Here is a 13,267-nt window from a genome sequence, read left to right on the forward strand (position 1 = left end):
TTGACTCAGCTGGATCAGATAGTTTCTCTTTGGTGTGATGTAAAACCCAGACTGTAAATTCCCGCAATCCAGGTTTAAGAGTCTGCACACAGGGCTGAGGAGAGATTCAGGGGCAATGAGGTGTTCCTGACCTATCAGGGGAACACAGTGGGAGGGATGAACAGGTGGGCGACCACTGGGTCTACGGCAGCAGCCGCAGGGCAGGGGGTATAGCTTGTGCAGTACATTACCCATGAAGGGCAGTTTGTGAACTTTTCTGTCAAGGGAGTGGAGTATGAAATGTGAGAGCTGTTTCCTAGCATCCAACTCCTCAGAGGCAATGACTGCACTGGACCGTTCAGCAAGACCTGCTTGACAACAGCATCATCAGGACATGTAACAAAGGGGAGCCCATCACAGGGGATGGGTGCATGCATACTAGGTAGAGGGCATGTGGTAGCGGAAGGGCGCATGATGGACAGGGAAAGGTGTGAGGGAAGGACTGGGAAAAAAGTGCCAAAGGGCAAAGGGAGAGGCCCCATGGCCCCACCTCAGTGGTACTAGCTAGTAGAGAGGTCGTCTTGTCAATGAACATAACCGGTGGGGCTGCGAAGATTTCTGGGGAGGACATGCAATGCCTTGACTTTCGCAGATGCTGCACTCCACGATATGCTTTCCTACCACAGCTTGGTTTTCTTCACTTCTTTTAATCCATTTGGTTAAAACAACACTTTTCCTTGGGTCACACAAGTGGCAATGCCCAAACCAGGATTTCAATCCAGATGTGTGGTTCCAGAGCTCATTCATTTAACCAAGAGACTGTAGTACCTTCTCATCATGTAGGCATTTTTAAAAAGAGTATAGGAGGATATTTATAGAACCATGACACACCTATAATGAGCACATGTGCTAGCTTACTAGGTGCTCTTCTTGGATTCAACTCATAAGCCCGACTTGGTGCACAATAGCCTGCTCCAGTTTCCTCAGAAGATGTGAAACAGGGATCCTCAGTTGTCAACATAAAACTACTGGACATTTCTCTTCCAATCAAGCCTGGCTGCACAGTTTTTGTTGTTGTTGTTATGATTTGAAAGATTCTAATATGAAAGGATTATATTCTAGATAAAACTTGATCTATTCTAGAAGAAATTTTATCAGGACTATTCCATATGGTTAAGAGTCCAGTTTCTCTGGCCCTTCTAGAACATGCCTAGCAAGAAATTTCATCTGTGACCAGAAAGCTAATATGTTACTTCAAGTTAATAGCAGAGCAATGTATTGAATTAAAATAAGGTCAGCACAATTTGGACATTGTGAGAAAGCCAGTTAGGTCCACTCTTGACTACACATAATTGCCCTCTAAATGTAACTTTAGAAATTCTTCTGCCCCCAAAATGACACATTTTCTTTGATCTCTATGATAAGAAGATACGTATTTTTTTCCCAGGGACTGGTCCTTCAACATAACGAGAATGATTCGAAGAATCATGCCCTGCACATGGCTTTATCAAGTTTGAAACTTGTTTCTTTGGTTTGCATCATTGGAGTGGTTTTCTCTCATGGGCTGATGTGTATCAGGCATATGACAGAAAAGTTTCAGAAGTGAGAGTCATGAAGGCAGTAAAAAAGTACATATATATTTTCCTTCTTGTATATTTAAAATAACATTGGACATAATTCTTACACTAAAAAACTGTTTTAGCCCTGTAGTCATGAGACTCTTTTATTGTATGACAGAGTAAATTTGAACATTCCGACTTTGAGGTTGGTAGGAAATAGATGATTTCAGCCAAACTCAAACTGAATTTGAAAGAGGTGAACTATTGCAAGCCCTTTCTAACTTTGCCAGTAACAAAAATGTTTTATAGTAAGGCATTTACCATAATTCCTTCATATCACTTGAGGAGAGTGAAAGAATAATTTCCTGATATTGTTTGAACAAAAATGCCAAGTTGGTCCAATTTTTGGACAAAATGTCTTATAGAAACTCTGCAAAAAATAAACCCCTATCTCGTCAAGCTTATTTGAGAACAGTAAGTTACAATCATGATATTTCCATCCTTTATGTCTTCAAAGAAACAAAAGAAACATTAAATATACAAAGGGTATTGATGCTCCAGAACAATAAAAGGGAAATTGGGCAAAGGTGTCCCAAAAATCCACCTATTCATTTTTCTTGTCCAATGGGTATAGATGGTGTAGTAGTTAGGTTTAAGTGTCAACTTGGCTTGGTGATGGTGTCCAGTTCTGTTGCTATGGACTTAAGTCATCAGCAAGTGAAATTCATGTATGGCTGACTACATCTGTGGTTGGCTAAGGGGAGTGCCATTTGCAATGAGTGATGTTTAATTTAATTAGCTGAAGGCTAAAAAGAAACAGAGGTCAGAAGAGAGCCCCATGCAGTTCAACAACCCAGCACAACTCAGCACAGAGCTGACACAGTTCCAAATGTGTGGAAATCCAGAAAGGAATCACCCTGGGAAACAACTTTTGAACCCAGACACTAGGAGGGAAGGCCATCAGACGTCACCTGTGACTTCCCATGTGACAGAGAAACCCAGATGAAAGCTAGTTGCCATCCCCCCCCCCCACCCCCGAGGAACTGTCAATTTGTAACTGAATAAATCCCCTTCATACAAGCTGGTCCATCTCTGGTGTATTGCATCCCAACATCCTTAGCACACTAAAGCAGATGGGCAAGAGGTTTTTCTGAGATATAGAATTTTATCTTATTTGTCCCTTGTGTGGTTAAAATAACATTAGGTGACAGGTGTTTATTCTGAGACAACTTGGCTTGTTAGAAGAAAAACATGATGAGACAAAATTTGTCAAGGCAAAATATTTTCGAGAAGGCAATAATTAATAAAATATTTGAGCAACTACAGCAATTTACAGTTGCCAGGCAGATTACTCTTAATTGAGCAATTTAATCCACCATCTCTAGTAAAATCAAATGAACCTAGGAGTGCTCAAGCACTGGAGGAAAGTGGAGGCAATGACAATAAGCAGAGCTGACAACCTGTTTTTCTGTCTTGCTCACCAACAATCCCTATCACCTACTTGATGTAATTCCTATAGAGTTAGTGTCAGGGCATACCAAGTGATGTGTGGAACTTATTAAATGAAATCCCTCCCCAAACAACTTTATTAGCCTCCTTGTTTTCAGCCTCTCTTTTCTCTTTTGCCCTTCACTATAACCAGTGCTCACCCCCAAAATCTGGCTTTGTACAGCCCTTTCATAGGGTTGTCTTTTCTTGATTATTTTATCCATGACTCCTCCTCTCTATTTTTGTTTTCTTCAAATGATTCAATATCTTTGTGACTTATAGATTTCACACTCAGAGTTTTCCAGCTTTTACTGGTCTATTATTTTTTCATTTTTATACTTTCATTTAAATATGGTTTTAGGCAGAACAGAAGGTAAATTCATGGCCCTGGTGTGCATCTTGATATGGAAGAACTCTGGATCCTTGTCTTATCCTATATTCCTACAGGAAAAGCCAGCTGTGGCAGAATGAATTATGTACCCTGGGTTGGGGTGGGGGGTGGGGGGGTCTGTTCTTAATCTTAATCCCATTCCTACTGATGTGAATCCATTGTAAACAGGATCTTTTGAAAGACATTATTTTTACTTAAGGTATGGCCAATTGCATCAGGATGGATTTTAATCCTTTTACTGTAGGCCTTCTAAAGGAAAGCCATGGAGAGGAGCTGAAAACTGGAAGTCAGTGGGAACCCAGAAGAGAAAGGGAAAGTCAAGGAACCCAAGGATTGCCAACCAGCCAGAACACTACCATCCAGGGAGGAAGCAAGCTATCTAGCCTCTGAAACTGTGAGCCAATAAATTCTTGTTCTTTAGCCAACCCATTGTGTGGTATTTTTCATAGCAGCACGGAAACTAAGGCACCAACCTAGATCAGAGCATGCTGGAACCTTGACCCCCAAACTGCACACCCTCACAGCTACATCCTCCCCGCCTCCAGCAACTACATATTCCTACACTCACTTCCTGACCTCAATGCATTATCACATTGTTGTGCCCTGCCCAGTGCCTTGCATTGTGCTCTACCTACATCCCACAGATAGAAAGCTTTACACTACTTAAGAAAATCAACTTCCAAAGCAAATCACACAAAATATTTACATGTGGTGAAGACAACAGAAGATCACTAAGCACATCATGATGCAGACACATATAGCCCAGCCTAATGAGCAAAATAAAACAGCAGAGGAGACACAGACTTTGGAACAACTAATCAAAGATGTTCATATAACTCTACTAAATAAAATAAATGGGATGGTTGATACCATAAAGGAGATCAAGTATACACTAGAAGAGCATAAAGAGGAATTTGGAAGAATAAATAGAAAAATAGCAGAGATCTCAGAGATTAAAAATGCTGTAGACCAAATAAAAAACATACTTGAGACCTACAACAGCAGATTTGAGGAGGCAGAAGAAAGAATAAGTGAACTAGAGGACAACACGACTAATTTTGAACACTCAAAAAAGCAAATGGCAAAAAAGACGGATAAATTTGAATTGGATCTCAAGGAACCTATGGACAAAACAAAGCTCACAAATAAGGAATCATTGGTGTTGCTCTAGGAGAAAAGAAGAGTAAAGTGCTAGGAAGATTAGTTGAGAATACAATGGGGGAAAACATCCCAGCCCTTATAAAGGTCAAATTTATGCAGTTCAAAGAAGCCCAACAGACACCAAATAGAATAAATCTTAATAGGCCTTCCCTAAGACACATACTAAACAGTCTGTCAGATATTAAAGATAAGCAGAAAATCCTGAAAGTGGCAAGAAAAAACAATCTACTACATACAAGGGAAACCACATAACACTGAGTTCAGACTACTCAGCTGGCAATATAGAGGTGAGAAAGAAGTGGTGTGATACATTTAAGATCCAAAAGAGAAAGACTTCCAGCCAAGAATTTTGTACCCAGCCAAACTGTCCTTCAAAACTGAGGGAGAGATTAAAATTTTAACAAACAAAGTAATCCTGAAAGAATTTGTCAACAAGAGACATGCCTTAAAAGAAATACTAGAGGGAGTCCTGCTGGTTGAAAGAAAAAAGACAGGAGAGGGTGGTCTGGAAGAGGGTACAAAACTGAAGAGTGCCAGAAAAGGTAACTTTAAAGGATAAAAAGAGAAAGAGGGAAAAGAATATATAGATCTGACAAATAAAATCTAAAGGATAAGATGGTGGATTCAATAAATGCCTTTTCAGTAATAACTTTGGATGTTAACAAAGTAAACTTACCAATTAAAAAATGGCAGAATGGATTAAGAAAATAATCCAGCTACATGCTGCTTACAAGAGACTCATCTTTGACACAGGGATACAAATAAACTGAAAATGAAGGATAAAAAAATGTTCCATGTAGATTGTAAACAAAAGAAAGCAGGAGTAGCTATACTAATATCAGACAAAATAGACTTTTTAAATGTAAAGACATCATAAGAGACAAAGAAGGACACTATATATTAATAAAAGGAACAATTCACAAAGAAGAAATAACAATCTTAAATGTTTATACTCCCAATCAAGGAACTCCAAAGTACTTGAGACAGACATTGGCAAAACTGAAGGAAGTGGTAGATGCTTCAATAATAACGGTCAAAGATTTCAATACACCGGTCTCTATAGACAGAACAACCTGACAGAGGATCAACAAGGAAACAGAGAAGTTAAATAACTTAATAAATGAATTAGACCTAAAAGACATTTATAGATCAATATACCTCAAAACACCAGGATATACATTCTTCTCTAATGCTCATGGAACATTTTCCAGGATAGACCAAAACAGGTCTTTAAATTAAAAACATTGAAATTATTCAAAGCACTTTCTCTCAGCGCAATCGAATAAAACTAGATATCAATAACCACCAAAGAATGAGAACTTTCACAAATATGTGGAGATTAAATAACACTCTCTTGAACAACCAGTGGGTCAAAGAAGAAATTGCTAGAGAAATCATTAACTATCTAGAGACAAATGAAAATGTGAACACAGCATATCAGAATTTATGAGATGCGGCAAAGGCTGTGCTGAGAGGGAAATTTATTGCCCTAAATGCCTATATAAAAAAACATGAAAGAGCAAAACTCAGGGACTTAACTGCTCACCTGGAGGAACTTGAGAAAAAACAGCAAACTAACCCCAAAACAAATAGAAGAACAGTAATAGCTAAGATTAAAGTACAGTTAAATGAATGGGAGAACAAAAGAGCAATAGAAAGAATCAGTTAAACCAAAAGTTGATTCTTTGAGAAAATCAATAAAATTGATGAGCCACTAGCAAGACTCACAAAGAAAAAAAGAGAGAGGATGCAAATAAACAGAATCAGAAATGAGAGGGGGTGTGTTACTACAGATCTGAAGAAATAAAAGAAATCATAAGATGATATTATGAACAACCATATGCCAACAAACTAGACAACTTAGATGAAATGGACAAATTCCTGGAAAAACACACGAACAAGCTACACTGACTTAGGAAGAATTAGATGATCTCAACAAACCAAGCACAAGTAAAGAGAGTCAGTCTGTCAACCAAAATCTTCCTACAAATAAAAAGCACAGGCCACATGGCTTCAAAGGGAAATTTTATCAAACATTCCAAAAAGACCTAACAAAAACTTTTCAAAAAAATTGAGCAAAAAAGAATACTCCTTAACTCATTTTATGAAGCTAACATCATTTTAATTCCAAAGCTGGGTAAAGATGCTGTAAGAAAGGAAAACTACAGGCCAATCTCACTAATGAACATGGATGCAATATTCTCAATAAAATACTAGCAAACCGAATCCAATAACACATTAAAATAATTATACACCATGACCAACTTGGGTATATAGCAGGAATGGAAGGATTGTTCAATACAACAAAATCAACTAACTTAATACAGCAAATTAACAAATTGAAAGAGAAAAATCACATGATCATCATGATTGATGCTGCAAAAGCATTTGACAAAATTTGACATCCTTTACTGATAAAAAAACTTCAAAAGATAGGAATCAAAGGTAACTTCCTCAGTATGATAAATGGCATATATGAAAAATCAATAGCTGTGCTGGTTTGAAATGATGTAATGACCCTAAAGAAGCCATGTTTTAATCCTAATCCCATTTTGTAAAAGCAGCCATTTCTTCTAATCCCTATTCAGCAATGTGTGTTTGAAACTGTAATTAGATCATCTCCCTGGAGATGTGATGTAATTGAGAGTGGTTGTTAAACTGGATTAGGTGACAACATGCCTGCACCTCAAAAGACTGTCAAAAATGTGGAGATGTAACCAACTCAATGGAAGAAAATATTTGGGAATCACACATCGGACAAAGGCTTGATATCCTGTATACCTAAACTCAGCAGTGAAAGAACAAACAACCCAATTATAGATGGGCTAAAGATATGAATAGGCATTTTTTTTTGAAGAGTAAATGTTCTGGAGTCCTGTGAAAGAGGAAACATTTTGGAGAATGAAGGAGATTCAGAGAGAGCAGAGAATGCTACAGCACCACGAAGCAGAGATCAGCCAGCGATCTTTGGAAATGAAGAAGGAAAACACCTGCTGGGGAGCTTCAGGAAACAAGAAGCCAGGAGAGAAAGCTAGCAGATGATGCTGTGTTTGCCATGTGCCCTTCCAGCTGAGAGAGAAACTGACTGTGTTCGCCATGTGCTTTCTCACTTGAGAGAGAAACCCTGTACTTCATCAGCCCTCTCGAACCAAGGTTTCTTCCCCTGGATGCCTTTGATCGGACATTTCTATAGACTTGTTTTAATTGAGACATTTTCTTGGCCTTAGAAATGTAAACTAGCAGCTTATTAAATCCCCCCCCCCCCCTTTTTTTACATGGGCGGGCACCAGGAATCAAACCCAGGTCCTCGGGCATGATGGCAGGCAAGCACTCTTACCTGCTGAGACACCGTACCCTGCCCAAATTCCCCTTTTTAAAAGCCATTTCATTTCTGGTATATTGCATTCTGGCAGCTAGAAAACTACAACAATAGCCAACATTGTACTCAATGGAGAGAGACTGAAAGGTTTCCTCCGAAGACTGGGAATGAGACAAGGATGCCCTCTGTCACCACTATTATTCAACAATGTACTAGAAGTTCTAGCTGGAGCAATCAGGAAGGAAAGAGAAATAAAGGGAAATAAAGAAATAAAGGAAAAGAGGAAATGAAATTTTCATTATTTGCAGATCACGTGATACTAATACTTGGAAAATCCTGAGAAATCTGCGACAAAGTTACCTGAGCTAATTAACAAATTCATCAAGGTGGCAGGTTATAAAATTAATGTGCAGAAATCAGTAATGTTTCTATACACAAGCCATGACCTAACTGAGGAGTCACTTAAGGAAAAAAATCCATTCAAAATATCAACTAAAAGAATCAAGTATCTAGGAATGAACTTAAGCAAAGGCATAAAGAACTTGAATACACAAATCTATATAACATTGCTAAAAGCAATCAAAGAACTTCTAAATAGATGGAAAGATATTCTCTGCTCATGGATAGGAAGGTTAAATATAGTTAAGATATCAATTCTATGCAAATTGATCTATAGATTCAATGCAGTACCAATCACAATTCCAATAGCCTAGTTTGATGATTTGGAAAAGCTAGTTACTAAATTCATTTGGAAGGAAAGAAACTCCAAATAGCTAAAAGCATCCCAAAAAAGAAGAATGAAGTGGGTGGATTAATGCTCCCTAATTCTGAAACTTATTATAAAGCCAAAGCGGTCAAAACATCATGGTACTGGCACAAAGACAGAAATATTGACCAATGGAATAAAATTGAGAGTGCAAAAATAGACCACCACATCCATGGTCAACTGATTTATGACAAGGCCCCCAAATCAACTGAACTGAGACAAAATTGTCTATTCAATAATAGGCATAGGAGAACTGAATATCAATAGCCAAAAGAATGAAAGAAGACCCTTACCTTACACATTCCACAAAAATTAACTCAAAGTGGATCAAACACCGAAATATAAGAATTAGCACCATAAAGCTAATTTTCTTTCTAGAGAAATTTTCTAGAGAAGAAAATGTAGGGAAGCGTCTTCAAGACCTAATGATAGCAGGTAGCTTCTTAACTTTACACTCAAAGCACAACCAACAAAAGAAAAAATAGGTAAGTGGGAACTTCTCAAAATCAAATGCTTCTGCACCTCAAAAGACTGTCAAAAATGTGAAGATATAACCAACTCAGTGGAAGAAAATATTTGGGAATCACACATCAGACAAAGGCTCGATATCCTGTATACCTAAATTCAGCAGTGAAAGAACAAACAACCCAATTATAGATGGGCTAAAGATATTAATAGGCATTTTTGTTTTGAAGAGCAACTATAGAAGGCTCAAAAGCACATAAAGAAATGCTCATTTTCATTATCTATCAGGGAAATGCAGATCAAGACTGCAACACTTCACACCTAGAAGAATGGCTGCTATTAAAGAAACAGAAAACTGTAAATGTTGGAGAGGATATGGAGAAAATGGGACACTTATGCACTGCTGGTGGGAATGTATAACGGTACAACCACTATGGAAGACAGTCTGGTGGTTCATTAGGAAACGGAATGTTGAGTTGCCCTATAACCCAGCATGGCACTACTTGGTATATAAGCAGAAGAGCTGATAGCAGGGACACAAACAGACATTTGGACACCCATGTTCACAGCATCATTATTCACAATCCCCAAAAGATGGAAACAATCCAAATGCCCATTAGCAGATGAGTGGATTAACAAAATATGATAAATACATAGGATGGTATACTATGCAGCAGTAAGACAAAATGACATCCTGAAGTACAGGACAAGATGGATGAGCCTTGAGGACATAATGCTGAGTGGAATAAGCCAGACACAAAAGGATATATTCTGTATGACTCCACTTTTGTGACCATGGTAAAGGTAAAATCAGAGGCTTATAAAACAGAGTATAGAGGATTTAGAGATACATAGAAGCTAGAGATCGGTGAACAGTTAGCTAATGAGGTTGACCTCAAATGTCATTCCCTCAAATGTAAGGGAATAGGTAGAAGTGAAGGCAGTACACTAGTGAGTCTAAATGTAATATTACCATATAGAAGGTGAATATGAATGAAAGGGGTTGTATAGACCTATGTACCCACTGATAAACACTACAAATATAAATAAGTTCTCGCATGAACTACCTCAAAGGTATGATTCTTTTACAAAGAATGTTTCAGTTCAGGGTATAGTGGGGAAACTGCTACTGCATGCTATGGGCTATGTTTAACAAGAGAACATCAGCAGTACCATAGCAACACCAGTGGTAAATACTGGGGAGTGGGAAAAGAGTTGAGGGGATAATAGATTTCCTATTTGGTGAGGGTGTGTTTATTGCTTATCTTTCTCCTGGGAACAATGAAGTTACCTACAATTGAGAGCATTGATGGACTGTGGACTTTGGACTTCATACATGATATCTACTGAATGCAGGTGGCTGAAGGATGCACGGATTGAGAAATAAATTGGGGAACGATAATGTATACATATGATCAAATACTGTGATGCTACAAAAAAAATGAAGTCTTCATGCATGTAACACTGTGAATGAACCTGTGGGACATTTGGGGATATAAAATAAGCCAGAAACAAAAGAGCAATTATTGTATGGTCTCCTTTAGAAAATGCTTATAAGAAAACAGGAGCCTCGATTGTAAACTCTTATAGCAGTCACCTTTCATCTGGAGTGGTAATTATTATTTCTGGATTTTGAAAGACTCATATACATATAATAGATCAGGTTAGGATTAAAGTAATTCAGAACACAGGGATAAGGAAGACATTGTCTGTATTTTGGAACCACACATACTCTTTGAGATCAAAGGAAGAAAGGTTTATTTGATTTGGAACTGAAATTTTCTGTAGCATATAATCTAACTCAACCTCTCTGTATAGCTCATTTGAACAACTGAAACACAGGGAGCTCAGAATAAGAAAGAGAACCTTTATTTCTATACATCTTAATGTAAGGCATGGATACATCCTAGAGTATATTAAGCAAATAATAAAAAAATTATTGGCAAAGTCCCTTGAAGGAATGGAGAAAAATATGGAACTATTAAACTTCACCATCAGGAAATCCCGATACTGTGTCAAACTATAGCGACACCCAAATCAAGAGGCCATGTCCTTGATCTTGACGCTTATGTAGACAGTAGAGAAGCTTAGCCTACCTATAGGTATGCCTAAGAGTTACTTCTGGAGGACCTCTTTTGTTGCTCAGATATGGCCTCAGTCTCTCTAAGCTCAGCTCAGCAAATGAATTCATTGCCCTCTCCACTATGTGGGATATCACATTCAGGGGTGAAAATCTCCCTGGCAATGTGGGAGATGACTCCAAGGGATGAATCCATCCTTGGCACTGTGGTATCAACAATCCCATCCTGAACAAAAGGGGGAAAAGAGGTGTAACAAAGTATCAGTGGCAGAGAGAGTTCAAATAGAGTCGAGAGGCTACTCTGGAGGTTGCTTTTAAGCAAGCTTCAGTTAAACATTGCTACCTATCATAACCTGCCTAACCCCAACCAGGATAATTCCAGCCAATCCTAAAGAACACCTAAGGCAATATATATGATTCTAAAAGAGTTCCATGCACTAGTGTAACTTTCCAGAAACCTACAACCTCCAGATGGGTCCCTGGTCCAGATAAGTCCTGAAACCTAGAGGGCCCAGCCTTTCCAGAACATCAGATAGTTTCATCTCCCTACCCTGTATTAGTGACAGACCCTTTCAACGTGAAAAAGTTATAACCCCTAAACAGAGGGATAGAAAGATCAAAGATGAGGGTGGAGTTATGCAGACAAGAGAGGATTTAACAAATGAATATGAATGCTGAATCATTAAATTGGTATCTTTTTTAGTCTCCAGTATCTTAGAGCAGTTAGAAGTAAAAACCTAAAATTGTGGAATTGTAACCTATGTCAAACTCTGAAATATGTTCTACAACTAATTGTGGTGCTGTGTTTGGAAATTTATTGCTTTTTTGTGTATATGTTATTTTTTAAAAAAAATTTAAAAAGTTGATTGTGAAGCTAAAAAATTTTTTAAGCCTTCTAGCCTCCTACATTCTGGAGCAGCTAGAAGGAAAAATATGAGAGGATTGTATTGTAGCCCATCACGAACTCTGGGATCTGTCCTGTAACAACTTGTCGAAGAGTGCTTTGAAAACTATTGCTTTTTTATTTCTTTGCTTTGTATATATGTTATACTATACAATAAAAAAAAGTTAAAAAATGTAATATAATCTTGTGCAAAATGGACCACACTTCCTGAACAAGAATGAGCATATATTCTGGACAGCACCTCACCCAATGTTATTAGCAGTTTGGGAGAGGTAGGAGTGACAATAATGCTAATACAGTAATACAGTATGGATACTCTGCATTCCTACAGCACGCCATCATTTTCCAAAAATATTTGTTAGTGCATGGTTTCATTTGCTCCTCAAAACAAGCGTATGTGGTGGGCAGGCCTGGCAATATTATGGCTCTTTTATAGATAAGGAAACTAAATTCCAGAGATATTAAGCAGTTCGCCCCAGATCTCAAGCTAAACTGCAGAAAAATCAGGTTCTCTAACTGGTAGTCTGGCTCCTCCAGGGATTGTTGAAACAAAGTAACAACACTGACAATTAAGAAGGAAACCAAGAAAAGCATATCCCTAGAGCTCTTCTGGTAAGAGGAGTTTGGAGGCAAGCTATTCTTTCATGGGGATTGTTAATACCCCAACAAGAGTTTTGGGGCCCAGTAAAATGCCTCAATCTAGGTGGTGAGGGGTGGGTGGTAGTGGTGGTGTTGAGGGAAGTGTAGGTAATTTCAAAAATTCAACCCATAAAATTTCATACAATTTGACAGCTGCCTGAAAATAATCCAAATTTGTGGAACTAATGGACTGATATATCTTAACATAGTTTAAAAGCATATATTCCCTAAAGAAGTGTTCTATGTTTTTTAGTGATATTTTACAGCCTTAGCTGCAACGTTTATGTGAATCATTTCTTCAGCTGTTTCTATCTAAAATATTTTCTATGAGACAAGAGCACTGCAATATAAGACTGTTTTGTGGAAGCCAGGATCTGGAAGATTCTGGGGCCCAGCCATAGGTAGTAACCACACGAATTTAGCACTAAGCATGTGAATGAGAGATAATGTAGAATGGAAGTCAGGATAAGTGATGTCTGTTGCTGAATATTAAGGCATGCTTCAGCTAAGAGTGCA

General features: G+C 38.1%; 1 long non-coding RNA gene across 1 annotated transcript in view; it reads left to right on the plus strand.

Annotated features, from left to right (window-relative positions):
- The window catches only part of LOC143673679 (uncharacterized), a 207,466-nt gene extending 194,673 nt beyond the window's left edge, over positions 1-12,793 (plus strand). The window contains exon 10 of the long non-coding RNA XR_013170514.1: positions 3,662-12,793. This is a non-coding gene — a long non-coding RNA (uncharacterized LOC143673679). The remainder of the gene's footprint in view (positions 1-3,661) is intronic.
- Positions 12,794-13,267: the final 474 nt, after the last annotated feature.

This window comes from Tamandua tetradactyla, chromosome 2 (assembly GCF_023851605.1).
Source record: "Tamandua tetradactyla isolate mTamTet1 chromosome 2, mTamTet1.pri, whole genome shotgun sequence".
Classification (NCBI taxonomy): Eukaryota; Metazoa; Chordata; class Mammalia; order Pilosa; family Myrmecophagidae; genus Tamandua; species Tamandua tetradactyla.